This window comes from Lepisosteus platostomus, chromosome 21 (genome assembly GCF_059453375.1).
Source record: "Lepisosteus platostomus isolate fLepPlt1 chromosome 21, fLepPlt1.hap1, whole genome shotgun sequence".
In the NCBI taxonomy this organism is placed as follows: Eukaryota; Metazoa; Chordata; class Actinopteri; order Semionotiformes; family Lepisosteidae; genus Lepisosteus; species Lepisosteus platostomus.
The window spans coordinates 11,884,066-11,899,473 of NC_142631.1; the positions used below are offsets into that span (position 1 = coordinate 11,884,066).

Sequence of the window (15,408 nt, forward strand, 5' to 3'; positions counted from 1 at the left end):
TTTGCCTTTGGACCTTGTATTTTTGGAATATGGTGCTGGGGAGAAGAATGGAAGTGTGCTCACAGAGAACTTTGTTGCTGAGATTGTTTAACAATTCTTTTAGGGTTGAGTTGGGATGATGCATAATGGATTGCTGAGTAAATAGTGCATTTCTAAATATATATTGAATATACTGTAATTGGGTTGTCAAGATTTTGTAAAGTGACAATGTGTGCTCAATCAATAAATCAAGCTATTATTTTTTCTTTAGTTTCCAGAATTACAAAGCAGCTGAAAATATTGTACAGTAACAGTGAACCATGTGAGCCAGGAGGAGAGGAAAAAAAAAACCTCCCAGGAGGAAATAAACCTCTAAGAGTCCCAGGCCTGATGATTGCCATCAGGCAATAATTTACAGTACATTAACTTTCTTTGAGGGTAAATAAATTTCTGAACATTGGGAGCCCTATTAGATTATATGCTAAGAAAAATAGAGACTAAAAGATAGGACTTGATTTAAAGATTGTGTCTCTATGTGTATCTCTGACAGGTTTTGGGAGGGCTGTAGCTAATGTCCCTGCCACAAATTATTTTGGAAAGTTTTAGAACTCTTGGGTGTTCAATGTCCTTGGACCAGAGCACTCTGTTTGGTATCTAGGTTGTCAGCATGTAAATATGGGGGAGCTAGTTCTTTTAGTTCTTTCTTAGTCAGTAGAAGTACTTTAAAGTCCATCATCACACAGCAAACCAATGTACAAATGCTAAAATTCGAGGTTTCTTATTATTAGAATCTCGTTATTGTTAATGTGCTAAGCTTCTCAGTGTCCAAGGTGAGGTGTTTTGCTCTGGACATCATGATTCTTTGACTTGTGCTCATCTTCGAAAAACCCAAAATAACAGCATTGTGATCGAGCAGAAGTCTAGGTGAGTGTAACACACTTTAGCTCATTACAATAGTCAAGTCTAGCTGTAACAAATGCATGTACCAGTTATTATGTTTAATGTTTGAGTAGTAGGCAGAGTTAGCTAAAAATAAATCCTGTTTCTTCTTTATGATTCTGTTACTCCAAGCAATTTTAAAAGCTTCTAAATTGGTTATTCTCCATTTATGTTCAAATGTGAGTGCCTTGTCAGTAAACTATGGAGAAGTTTTTTAATGTAACTGTTCTTGTTTTTAAGAATGCTACTGAATGTTGCGCAGCTTTGCATTGTACTGTATGTATCTAGGATCTGATCTGGAAAACCCGAGCTGGTAAAGTCAAAGATGGGAAGTATGTGATAAAACGTCGAGATAAAATCACAATTAAGATGACTTGTACTAGTGTATATTAGTACAGTATCCTTAAAATACGAAGCAAATAAAATAATGGTTTAATGTAATTGGGCTATGATGAAAAACAGTTGAACAATGTCACATGTAATAAATGGGTTGAGAGTATGATCAATCTAAGACTAAGTAGATCAGCCAGACTAAGTAGAGCCTAGGACAGACAATCTTATCAAGGTTTTTTTTACATTAACATACTGTATATGTTAAAAGCACTCAGTATAACAATATTACCATACCTAATTACTAAATTAAATAGGAATTCACTAAATTCCACAGTAAAGGTTGAATAAGTAATCACAGTGACATCTGTGAATTGAAGTGAAAGTAACCATCTATGCTGAAGTGAATGTGATTAAAAAAAATAATAATTATTATAATAATAATTGCTTACACTTATATAGCGCTTTTCTGGACACTCCACTCAAAGCGCTTTACAGGTAATGGGGACTCCCCTCCACCACCACCAATGTGCAGCATCCACCTGGATGATGCGACGGCAGCCATAGTGCGCCAGAACACTCACCACACATCAGCTATCAGTGGGGAGGAGAGCAGAGTAATGTAGCCAATTCATAGAGGGGGATTATTAGGAGGCCATGATTAGTAAGGGCCAATTGGAAATTTGGCCAGGACACCGGGGTTACACCCCTACTCTTTTCGAGAAGCGCCCTGGGATTTTTAATGACCACAGAGAGTCAGGACCTCGGTTTTACGTCTCATCCGAAGGACGGCGCCTGTTTACAGTATAGTGTCCCCGTCACTATACTGGGGCATTAGGACCCACATGGACCGCAGGGTGAGCACCCCCCGCTGGCCCCACTAACACCTCTGCTGATTGGGGCATAACTCCCTCTGGGTCTCCGGAAGTCCACAATGAGTTATTTTGTCTTGTTGATATTCAGGGCCAGATTGTTATCAAGGCGCCAATAAATGTTCCTCATTGAGAGTGATAGCTAGATGTACTGTAGATCTAGATGATTAGCCTTCAATGCAATTGTTCCCTCCAAGCTGGTCCCAGAACTCAGAAATGTGGGCTTATGCAACTCTACCTGCAACTGGATACTGGATTTCCTGACGTGCAGACCCCAAGTGGTGAAAACTGGTAACAATATCTCCTTTACACTGATTCTAAACACTGGAGCTCCCCAAGGCTGCTGTCTCAGTCCTAGGGCTGTACTCCTTGTTCACCTACAACTGTACAGCCACTTACAGTAGCAACCACAGTTTGCAGATGACACCTATATTATTGGGCTGATCAGCAACAACAATCCCACATACAGGAATGAGATGGAGCAAGATGGGCAAGATGGCGCCTTGATAACAATCTGGCCCTGAATATCAACAAGACAAAATAACTCATTGTGGACTTCCGGAGACCCAGAGGGAGTTATGCCCCAATCAACATCAATGGCACAGCAGTGGAAATTGTCAGCTGGTTCCGGCTCCTCGGTCTGCAGATCTTCACCGACTTAGCTTGGTCTCACAACACTGTAGCCATTCTGAAAGAGGCACAACAGAGCCTGCACTTTCTGTGGTGCTAAAATAAATGCAGTTTGGGGAAGCAGCTACTCCTGAATGTTTATTGCAGTACCACAGAATGTGTCCTCACTAATGGTATCACTGTGTGGTACAGCAATAGCACCACGCATGACAAAGACTTACTACAAAAGGTTGTGGCAACAAGACATAGGATTATAGAATGACAGGGACTTGAGAAGGTATGAAAATCATTTAAAGTGGCCTAAAATAGTGGTATAGAACAGCGGTTCTTAATTCCAGTCATAAGGGACTGTTATGTCTGCTGGTTTTCATTTCAGCTGGGCCCTTTATCGTTGGTGCTAATTGATGCATGTAATTGATCAGCTTGCTTATTTTATTTTCTTCTGCTCTCATTTCCAATTTCCAACAACTTCAGCACACAGAACTTTATGCAATCTCTTGCTCAGTTTGCTAATTAACAATTTGCTGCCATACTTTGGACTAAACATTGCAAACCTGAATGAAGGCAGTTATGAAACTCACTAATTAGCAAGAGACCACTCTAATTAGAAATCTCATTCAACTTTTTAAAGACCTGAATGAATATTTTAAAAACACAAATATAATCAAAAACTGAAATCAATTAGACTGTGATTAAAAACAGCAAAAATCAGATGACACAGCAATCCCTTAGAACTGGTATTGAGTGCTACTATAAAATCATCAGCCAGATTTCGATTAACACAGGGATATCTTTATTGTTGTCAATTATGAGGTCATATATTAAAAGTGAATATTAAGCTTAATGACAGATGGCACAGCCTGAGATGGCTGTGATCCATCTGTTTTCATAGCTAGACTTTGATTAAATTGCTGGTATGAGGGTTCCTAGTGTAACAGCTAAGATTTGATATGGTTTCTATGATTTTGTCACATGAAGACAAGGAATAATTTAGGGTCATGGTGCAAAAATATGGGAGACCGAGTGTAAGACTAAGATTGTGGCCAATGCAGTGCTCTGACTATCAAGGTGTTCAGACAGCCAAGAATATATTCTTGATAAAGTAGAAATGTTAAAGCACCCTTCCAGTTATGTTGCAATGTGTTGCCCCTGTAAAAGCAGGCCTTTCACAGAAACAGTCCAAAATTTAAAAGAAAAAATCAGATGCACAATAGTTTGTCAATCAGATGTTCACAGAGGTTAGCCTACTAAAAGATTCACTCCCTTTGATAAAGATTCCCTTTAACATTTCTAAACATCTTAATTTTATATCGTTAGTGCCACAATCTGTTCCGAGTCAAACCTTTCTTGCATGACAATGTATCTAACTTAACTCAAACCTAATGTCTGACATTTTGTCTCCTAGGAGGAAGTTTACAGGAACTGGTGCAAACATTATATGCCTAACTATTATTTTCAGTCTCTTTTTGTTTCCAAGTAGATTATGTGCTCTTCCAATTCCAAAATGCGTAGTTTTTCTCTCAGCTACAAATTACATAAAGACAGTCAATAGGTACAATGAACTTTAAGTTAAATTCTTCAAAACTCCCTTCTCTGTGTCAGTTCCAATCATTTTAGTAAACTTCAGTTGCTATGACTGGTCCTGAGGAAATGATGGAATAACAAGCCGTCATGTACTCTCCATTGTCATAGAAGGGAACACACATCCATTATTTTTTCAGAGAATTGAAAAGGAAGATAGAGAGAGCTTCATTACGGCAATATGTTTTCAATAATGTGATTGTGACTTAATTCCAGTCAACACAATTCATTAGTTCATGGTTTCCCCATTAATGGAACTTGCCCTGTATTAAGTTCAGTTTCATTAACTACTAATAAATATTTCCCCTAATGAAAGACTAGAAACAAAAAAGAGGAGGCTGTTTGCCCCATCTAGCCTATTTGGAAGTTAGTAGCTCTCATTCAGCGGTTTCTTGCAAAAAAAGGGGATCGTCTTCAACATACTTTCAGAACCTTTAGGGTGAAGAAGTTTCTCTGTTATGAGTTTTAAATGCACTTCCACATAGTTTCCACCTGTATCCTATGGCTCATATTTTGCTGTATACTTTGAATATGCTGGGTTGACAATGCCTTTGGGGATGTTGGAAAGTCCAGGTCAACTCAATTTTCTTTGTTCAAGACAGCATAGTTCAGATCATTCAACCTGTCACTATAGGACATTCTCTTAAGCACAGGAATTCCCTTGCAACAACATCTTTTCTTCTAATTTAGTGACTATATATATACTTTATATATTATATATAATATTCTATGTAACACCTTACTCATGCATTATACAATTTCCATATAACATCTTGTGATTTAAATTCTACACTTTAAACTTTATATCCTAACATTTGTGTGCTATTTTTATAGCTTACCCACATTCTCTCGAAGATGCCAATTTTATTTCAACAACCATCTAAGTGTTTGTCATATGTAACCTCTTCTATATCAGTTTTTCAAATTTTGTATTTAGAATGTATGTTTTTCCTACAGTACCTGCATACAGAATTCAGCTTTTGTCTACATTAATTGTCATTTGGCAGGTGTTTGCACAGTCTTTAATTTTATCTAAATCTTTTTGAATTGCATTTGGTGCTTCTATGGTGTTTGTCAATCCTCCTAATATAGTATCATCCGGTTTATGTACAGTCCTTATCTGTATTCACTGTTTTCAGAATCTAACGTTCTCGGCATCTAAATAAACCATATAATATGTTCTGTGTATCAGTTATTGTTCTTGCTGTTCAAATAATTTTAAGTTTTTTGTGCAAGGCCTACCTTTATTAAAAGGTTGAATATTACCTTGATAATTATTCCTACACCACAAACTGTAGGTGATCCTCTAGTCCTAATAATTGTTTAATATAACATTACATGTACAGTAATGGAAGTCCAATTTAATAGTGTGTAATTAATTGATTCAGTTTTGTCACCCTTTTCTAATGGATATGTACACCATTTATAATTTTCCTGGTATTATCCATGTCTTGAGCAGCTGTTCGAAGAGTTAAGTCAGTGGCTTACTTATACTATCTTGTTTGCCCAAGTACAGTTGGTAAGATACCATAAGGCCCCGGGAATGTTTTTGAAGTTCAGAAACACTTCAATAATATTTAATATGGAGCTTTGTCTGTCTGCTACTGAGGCATGTTGTTGTCTACTTCCTCAGTGAATATCTGAATGAAATATTCATTTTGTACAATAGGCATTTCCCTTTCATTGACTAGAATGTATCCAGAATTTTTGTCACTCCAAAAATGAAAATCAGAAATGTTATTAATGCACATATTTTACTTCATCCACAGCAGTTCTTTTGATGCTGTTGTACAGAAAGAAAAGTTTATTATTCATAGCCTTCATTGGAATATTTGTTTCTTTTTCTCTCTTGGGCTTTCAAATATCTTTTTCCCCATTCATGCTTGCAGTTTATTGTACTGCTATTTGTTTTGCTTACCACTTATTTTTCCAAATTGATTTATTCAACAACTTGGGATACACATTTTTAGTATTTCAGTTTTTTAGTGCTAAGTTTTAATATTTGTTTTCATGTTTTGTGCATAACCTATTTTAACTTTTGCCACCCATATCTATTTTAACTGTTTTTTCTTGCCTTAAACACTGTCTCATTCTTTCCAAGGCTATTTTTCGGAAATTGTTACCTTCTGATTTGCACTCAACTTGTACAGTTTCAAAACATACTTAAACACACACCATATCATACTATACATTTTTTTCCACTTGTAAAACAGCCATGTACAGAACCATGTCTATGATCCACTTTCTGATGCTGACATTCCTGGAGGCTCTTCTCAGTTTATGTGGAGAAATCTGAAGTCTTAAAAAATCGTTTCTTCTTTTGCACATCATTTTTTTTAAATATCATTGTAAAGTATGAAATTATCCACATCTGCATTTGGTAGTTTATAGAATACACCTAACAATATAACTTTGAAATAGTTTTAGCTATATACAAGACATTGACATTCTCTAGCTTTAGTTCCTGAGATTGAATACTGTTTTCTAAGACTTAACTCTTCTTTCTCTCTCCTGTCTGTCTGAGACATCATCTGTCCACTAATGTTACATTCACCTTCATCATTTTCAGATATATTGTTTTACATTTTTGGTTAGTAAATATTTTCATTATGAAATAATCTGATGGCATTCCTTTAATAATCTGAATTACACAACATTTGAGGGAAATGTTACATTTTTGAATAACTGTATTACCATACTACTGGTGCAGTGGCTAAGGATCTGTGCCTGTGGCTGGAAGGTTACCAGTTTGTATCCCGTGGTCGGCAGAGGAATCCTACTCTGTTGGGCCCATGAGCAAGGCCTTTAACCCCAGCTGCTCCAGGGGTGCTATACAATGGCTGACCCTGCGCTCTGACCCCAAAGCTTCTCTCCCTGTCTGTGTGTCTCATGGAGAGCAAGTTGGGGTATGCGAAAAAAGACAAATTCCTAATACAAGAAATTGTATATGGCCAATAAAGTGATCTTATCTAAAATGTAGTAACCATGATTAACCCTAGAAGATAGGGTTTGTGTAATAATGGTATCTTGGTCCAGGCCAACAGACAAATAAAATGCATAGCTGTAAGATTCGAAACATCTGTATCTTTGTACACCGCAGGGAAAAATCTTAAAACATCACAACTAGATTCCAAATAAAAGCCTGATCTTTTCTTTGAGTTTATATCTATACTTTCTCTTAAGGTCTCTAACTAAAGTAGATGAGCGGCTCTCTCTCTCTTTCTTCTCTCTTCGTGCAATTGTTCAGGTTACAGAGCAGCAGCTTTATTCTGAGATTTTACATTTAATACTAGTGAATGTCATGAAATGTTTATGTATTATCCTCACACTTTTTTAATAAACAATGAAAATCCCTGTTTAACATGAGTCTTTGCAATCAGATATCAATAACATGCTTCCAAGTGCTGAGAGTTATATTAACTAAATGTAAGGGCAAACATACACCAACTGCCAACCAACCAAAAAAGAGCACCAACTGCAAATGGAACAGAATTGATTACTGATTTTTAACTCAAGAACTATTTGGCTCTGGTTTATAAAAAAAAAAAACACCTTTTTATCTTACCTTATGTGCATGCGAAAATTAGAAATATTGTTGCATCTGTTTTTGATCAGTTTATATTACCGAGCTGTGATGATGAAAGTGGGGTCTTCATTTAAACACACCTGGCTTAATTAATCGATTTCACTGTGAATGAAATCCCACAAGTGGAAAGGATCATATAAAATTGGTTCTGTGGGTAATTGGCCACTCTCGTGGACTAACAATTTGGTGTATATTAGAAGAAAGGAGGACAAGAACTAAAGGCTGTGTCTAGGCTGCTATTGGATTATTTTGTGTTATCCTTTATGTATGAAGGCAAGAAACATTTAATGCTGCCATAAGACCAAGTCTGCCATTCATAAAGTTCAAATGACATTTAAGGACACTAATGACTAATACTTATTTTATCCAAGCATCAGGTATCAGTAAGGCAGTGTTAGTATGCTGTATGTGTATTGATGCTTCTTCAGTCAGACAGAGATGGAATAGTGAGAAGCATAAATAAAATATTATACAGTAACAGTCACTGATATTACCATTGATGCCTTCCTAACTACCAGCAATTCTAATTGTTAAAACTATTATAACTATACCAGACATGATCATATATCAGCTAGATTTACAAACATTGCAGAATAAAAAAAGAATAGAAATCCATCTTTAATAACTGCTTAATCCAATGCAGAGTTGTGGTAAACTAGGGCCTCAATCAGCAGAGAATGGACAAAAGACACAAAACACCCTGAACAGAACACCAGTCCATCACAGAGCAGACGCATAAAGGAGATAATTTAGAGAAGCCAATTAACTTTGACAGTAAACCTCTGGACTGTATGAAGAATGTGGAGGTGGAGAAAACCCACATGGCCACAGGCAGAATATTAAACCCAGGATTCAAGAGCTCTGAGGTGCAGAGCACTCATGCGACTGTGCTACCATTGTTAGAAATAACTGTATTAGATACTTAATTACATGCAACTTAAGACACTTCTTTAAATGAGATATATTTCTCCATTGGGCCTACATACTTTACGTCATAGAGCTGATAGTCATTTCCATCAAAATGGCACGACTTCTCTCTCCCATTAAACTGTAAAAGCATACAGTATGTAAGGATTCAAAGGAAAATCATTTGGTTTAGGATGTATTTTGTTTTATTTCAGTGGAATCCCTGTAACTTCTGATTTTGATCTACTGCTTTAAATCCTTCGGTTTAAAACTACACACCTCTACTACACACCTCTCAGAAATGAATGCTATGCGATTGTCCTGTTACTCTGTGAAGCAGTGGTTTAAAACTCAGTAACTTTCCTCACACATCAATCACCGCATCCTTCTGGGAACTGTTCAGTATTCAGTATGGAACATCCGTACACAAAAAATGCTGTATTCAAATTCCCTTAGTCAGTGAAGAAATCTTCCTTTTTCTGCTTGGATTTCACAGGTGCTACAGTATATCCCTGTGCTCTGGAAAGGCATTTTCTCTAAATTAAACAGAAATGTTTTAGCAAGGTTTCTGAATTAAGAAGAAGAAGTTGTGATAGGAAATAGGTCACATGAATGGCCAAAGTCATCATTTATTTACTGACATGGAGGATATGGCTCCAAGCAAGGGCTTGCATTTCAAAAGTGACCCTTGAAGACAAGACCAAGGAAATCAAACTGCTGCTCAGCCTTTCAAGCTGTAATCCAAATTCATCCTTGAGAGTCTCCCACAATGCACAGCAGGAGGGTCGTTCTTCTCATGAAAAGCAACATATTGCACCTGACTGCTGCCAAGTGGCTCTTGATCAGTAAGCTGGCACTTGCTATTAGCATGTCCTGTGCTATTTTAATCTTGCCACTCTGCAAACACTACCCCCAATAGCAAAGCCCTGTAATGAGAGAAGAGAGTCATTTTGATGAGAGCTCACATTTAAAAAGAAAGTGATTCTTAGTGTAGGGAAAAATTCAGTAGTAGCCATGAAAATAACATCATTACACCAGAATCTGCAAAATGATAGTCTACCTTCTGGAAAACAGCACTGCATGAAATAAATAAACGATAAACAAAATCTTCATTATTTGTTCCTCTCACAGTTAGTTGTAGTGACAGCACATCTGCCACTGTTCAAAATATAATATACCCAAATATCTATCTGGTAAAAAAAAGTTAAAGTAAATTCATAATGTTAACATTTATTTTCAAAATATTGTTAAGTTAAAGGATTTAGAGACAAGCAAATGGCTAAATACGGAAGTGTCTCCAATTTTTACAAAACTTTGCTTTTACCATATTATGCCACAGTGAAGGCCATTTTGCAGCTTTGTAACAGGGCTGTTTCTAGACAGTGGGTGTTTAATTTAATTTTTTTCTGGAATTTGTCATGGTTTAAGTGTGTTGAAGCACAATTTGGAGTGTAAATACAGTATTTGGATACCGTGGTACCCTTCAGTTCCTTTTCTGAATACAATAAGAAATCTTTTTATATTAATGTTACTGTATATTCTTTACAGTTATTGCAGTGTTTCAGTACAGTTCCTGAGTCTGTCTTATCTCTATAGTATGAAAATGCTAACATATTCAAACATTATACTACAAACCATAGGAAACCATGTTAACACATTTATAGCAAAGGTACTTTATTGACATATAGCCATAAAAACATCTAAATAACTTAATATCTCTACTTATTGTGCTTTCTCCAGTATGTTTCCCAATGTGTAACAAAAGAGCAAACAAATGCAGATTATAGGTTATCAACTATTCATTTCTCAATTTTGGATGCTAATGCTGTAATAACAGGTTTGTCATACACTGAAAATACCAATTTTAATTAAAAAACAAATGCCTGGAGCAATGATTCATGCAAGGTTAATAGATGATACACAATCAACATTAACCAAATTTCCAGGGTCAGAGTTATAGAGTTGTCTTATGGCAGGAGCCAGCGTAACACCGAATTTCTTATAAATCCAGTAGACAATAAGAGATACTATCAGTATGCAGATCACAAACAAGGCAATCATGCAAATTGAACAGTTTTAACTGAATGCATTAAAATTAGCCAATTCTTTAATCACTCTCAGTAGTGTGTTCCAGTTAATCTTCAAAAACAGGAAAGGATTTTTTCCCTGTCACTTTTAATTAAAAATATGACTGCAATTGCTGTAAGGATATTATTAGAAATGAGCATATGACTTTTTCAATACAATTCATACACATACAGTAGCTTACAGTTGCATCACTTTTGCATTTGCTTTTCCAAAGCTTTAAAAAACAATAAAGAAAGAGAAAAGCAAAGTTGATTGGTGACTCAAAGACTGACAGATAGCACATACTCATTTATCGTCTTGTTTCAGTGACTGAAGACTGAAGCTCTCAGCATTAACAGCTGAGCCATTTGAAGTGGTGACACTTCAAATGATGGCATTCTTTTTTTAAGCTGTTGTTTTGCTATCTTTTGAAAACAAAACTGGGTTTTTCTTCTTACTAGAGCACGACAAAGTGCACCGTGACCTGGAATTTGCTGTCTATACAATAAGCAGGCCCTGGACTGTAGAGAGCTAGAAAGATTCAAGTGATGCCACTCACCCTGTTGAGTGGCATCACTATAATAGTCTCAACGTAAAAAATGAGACCAACTACTGTTTCCAATTCGTTAGCTAAATTCTTACAAGTGACATCAGATCAGGTCACAATGCACTTCAAATGATGAAAAATTGTACTGCATTAATTAATCTAGTAGCAATCTCCAATATAGAATCTAGAATCTATATATTTCTTTAAAAATATATACAGTAACCGTAGAAGGTACAATGGTTATGAGTCCTTAGGTTGCCTCCTAAGCATGGACAGCTGGCCTCCAACATCTGTAACTTGGGCATCTCATTGATCATAGGTGAGGAACTGTGGTGCTCTCCTCTCTCTAGAGGAAAGAATGATGGCGGCGCGCATGGACGCAGCGGCTTCATCAGCTCTCAAACAATGGTGCTTTTTGTTCGTTATTCTTAAGTTTTTTGTCACGTTATTTACTCAAAACACTGAAGCTTACTTCTCCTACGACCGGAAAACATTACTGGACATCAGAAACAACTGCAGGGATTTCTCCTTTAGTTCGCTCGACCTGGATTACATCAGCTCGTCCATCCTCTACACCGCAGACCCGGAAGCCGCGGAGCCACCTGACCATGACCGCCGGGAGAGGAGACGGCGCAAGCGGTGCGAGCGCAAACAGAAACGCGGTAAGAGAGCCGGGCTGCAAATAAGACTAAAAGAACAGCGGAACAGACCACCTATACCCAGCCTGTTCCTCGCTAACGTACAGTCCCTAGACAACAAACTGGACGAAATAAAACTCAGGCTCACTACTCGCCAGGAAATAAAACACTGCTGCACTCTTGTGTTTACGGAAACGTGGCTTCACAACAACATACCGGACTCCGCCATTCAGCTGGATGATTTTTTAACTCTCCGATCGGACAGAACAGCCGCCTCTGGTAAAAATAAAGGAGGAGGTCTGTGTATTTATGTCAACCAAGCATGGTGCAGAGATACTACAGAAATCGCTATCCACTGCTCACCCGACTTAGAATATTTAATGGTAAAATGCCGCCCCTTCTACCTACCTAGGGAATTCACGTCAGTCATTATTACTGCTGTATACATACCTCCTAACGCTAATGCTAAGGAAGCAGTCAAAACGCTGTCCAAAGCTATTCGTAAACAAGAATCAGCACACCCTGACGGTGTTTTTATTATTGCAGGTGATTTTAACCAGGGAAATCTGAAATCAGTCCTGCCTAGCTACAACCAACACCTAGACTGCCCCACCAGAGGAAACAACACACTAGACCTTGTTTATACTAATGTACCCGGTGCTTACAAAGCAGTACCTCACCCCCCTCTTGGACAATCTGACCACATCTTTCTGTTCCTACACCCAGCCTACAGACGACTTCTCAAACGCACCAAGGCTCCAGTTATAACTGTAAAAACATGGACCAAAGAGGCAGAATCAATGCTTCAGGACTGTTTTGAGTGCACAGACTGGAGTGTGTTCAAAGATGCAGCCTCCCATGGATCCCACACTGGTATTGAGATGTATGCATCAGCAGTCACTAGCTACATCAGCAAATGTGCTGATGATGTGGTGAGCGTTAAAAAGATACGCAAACTCCCGAATCAAAAACCTTGGATGAACACTGAGATCCGCTCCCTGCTCAAAGCCCGTGATGCAGCCTTCAAATCTGGTAATGAGGAAGAACTGAGAGGGGCTAGGAAAGAATTAAGAGCTGGCATAAAATCTGCCAAGAAACGGTACAAATCCCAGATAGAACACCACTACAACACCAACACTAACCCATGACGCATGTGGCAAGACATAAATACAATCACAAGCTACAAGAGCAAAACAAGCCCTGTAAGCGCTACTGACCCCTCTCTTCCAAACAAGCTTAACACCTTCTATGCACGCTTCGAAGCTCAAAACCCTGAACCAACCACCTGGACCACTGACTCCCCTACCACCCCACCCCCCAAACTATCGAAGCTAGATGTGTGGAAATCACTAAGTAGAGTTAACACACATAAAGCTGCTGGACCTGATGGTATCCCTGGCCTGGTACTCAGAACATGTGCCTGGCAGATAGCTGATGTCTGTACCGACATCTTCAACATGTCCTTGGCCCAGGCCACTGTACCTAGCTGCTTCAAGACGACCACCATTGTGCCAGTACCGAAAAAATCAGCCCCCACATGCGACTACCGCCCTATTGCACTCACCCCCATCATAATGAAGTGCTTTGAAAAACTACTTATTCCGCACATTAAAGCCAGCATTCCAAAAACACTGGATCCTCTCCAGTTTGCCTATCGCACAAACCGCTCCACAGAGGATGCAATCTCTATAGCTTTACACACCACACTAACCCACCTGGATAAAAGGAACACCTATACAAGAATGCTGTTCATTGACTTTAGCTCAGCATTTAACACCATCGTACCCATAAAACTTTCTACCAAACTCAGGGCTCTTGGTTTAGATACAACCCTCTGCAGCTGGATGCTAGACTTCCTCACCAGCAGACCCCAGACTGTCAGGATTGGCAACCTCACCTCCAACATACTCACCCTTAACACCGGTGCCCCTCAAGGCTGTGTGCTCAGCCCACTGCTTTACTCCCTGTTCACCCACGACTGTACTGCTAAGTTCAGCACAAACACCATTATCAAGTATGCTGACGATACCACAGTCGTGGGCCTGATCACTGACAATGATGAGACTGCCTACAGGGAGGAGATAAAACAACTCGCAGACTGGTGCCGAACCAACAACCTATGTCTCAGCATCAGCAAAACCAAAGAGCTGATTGTTGACTTCAGAAGACAAGGAAAAGTTCACTCCCCCATCTACATAGATGGGTCTGTGGTGGAGATGGTGAATAACTTCAAATTCCTAGGCGTTCACATCTCTAAGGACCTTACATGGACACTGAACACCTCCAGTCTCATCAAGAAGGCACAACAGCGGCTGTACTTCGTGAGAAGGCTGAAGAAAATACACCTACATCCACTGATCCTCACCAACTTCTACAGATGTACGGTGGAGAGCATACTGACCACCTGCATCACAGTCTGGCACGGCAACTGCACCGCATCTGACCATAAGGCACTACAGCGGGTGGTCAAAACTGCCCAACACATCATCGGCAGTGCCTTACCATCCATCCAGGAAATATACAACACCAGGAGTCTGAAAAAAGCCACCAAAATTATGTCTGACCCCACTCACCCCAGTCATAACTTGTTTATTCCCCTACCATCTGGCAGAAGGTTCCGGTCACTCCAGTCACACACAACTAGACACCAAAATAGCTTCTTCCCCAGAGCTGTCAAGTTGGTGACGCCCCCACTCCCTTCCACCTTATAATGATCTCTCCTAACGTCCTCCTGTACCCACAACGACTGTACTCCTACACCACCACACACACATGTAAGCCAAAATTGTACTGTCCCCTCGATAGCCCAGTAAAACTATAACAGGCATAATAATATTTAATATTTATTAATTAACCATACTACTTTTAACCATACTATTTTTTGCACTATTCCAAGAATTACCTTGCGCTGTTTTTGTCCTGTTATATTTTCTCTGTTTGAGGAATTTTGCACAGTTTTGATTACTTGATTACATGTTATTTATGTTATGTTATTACATGTTACTGTTATTGCTATTGTGTAACTGTCTATTGTCTTATCTTCTGTCCTATTTATATACTGCACCTGAGTGACTAATGAGAAACACTTTTCATTATACTATGCACCTGTGTAAGTTTAATGACAATAAAGTTGAATTGAAATAATAAGAATTGCTTACACTTATATAGTGCTTTTCTGGACACTCCACTCAAAGCACTTTACAGGTAATGGGGACTCCCCTTCACCACCACCAATGTGCAGCACCACCTGGATGATGTGATGGCATCCGCAGTGCACCAGAACTCTCAACACTTATCAGCTAATAGTGGGGAGGAGAACAGAGTGAGGAAGCC

General features: G+C 38.6%; 1 long non-coding RNA gene across 2 annotated transcripts in view; it reads right to left on the reverse strand.

The window, feature by feature from the left end:
- LOC148644048 (uncharacterized) overlaps positions 1 to 15,408 on the reverse strand; it is a 316,550-nt gene that overhangs the window by 231,395 nt on the left and 69,747 nt on the right. The window contains exon 4 of one of the 2 annotated variants that reach the window (XR_015928796.1): positions 9,660 to 9,749. The exons of the other annotated variant lie outside the window; for it this stretch is intronic. This is a non-coding gene — a long non-coding RNA (uncharacterized LOC148644048). Of the gene's footprint in view, positions 1 to 9,659; positions 9,750 to 15,408 lie in introns of those variants that run through there. 2 annotated transcript variants of the gene reach the window in all.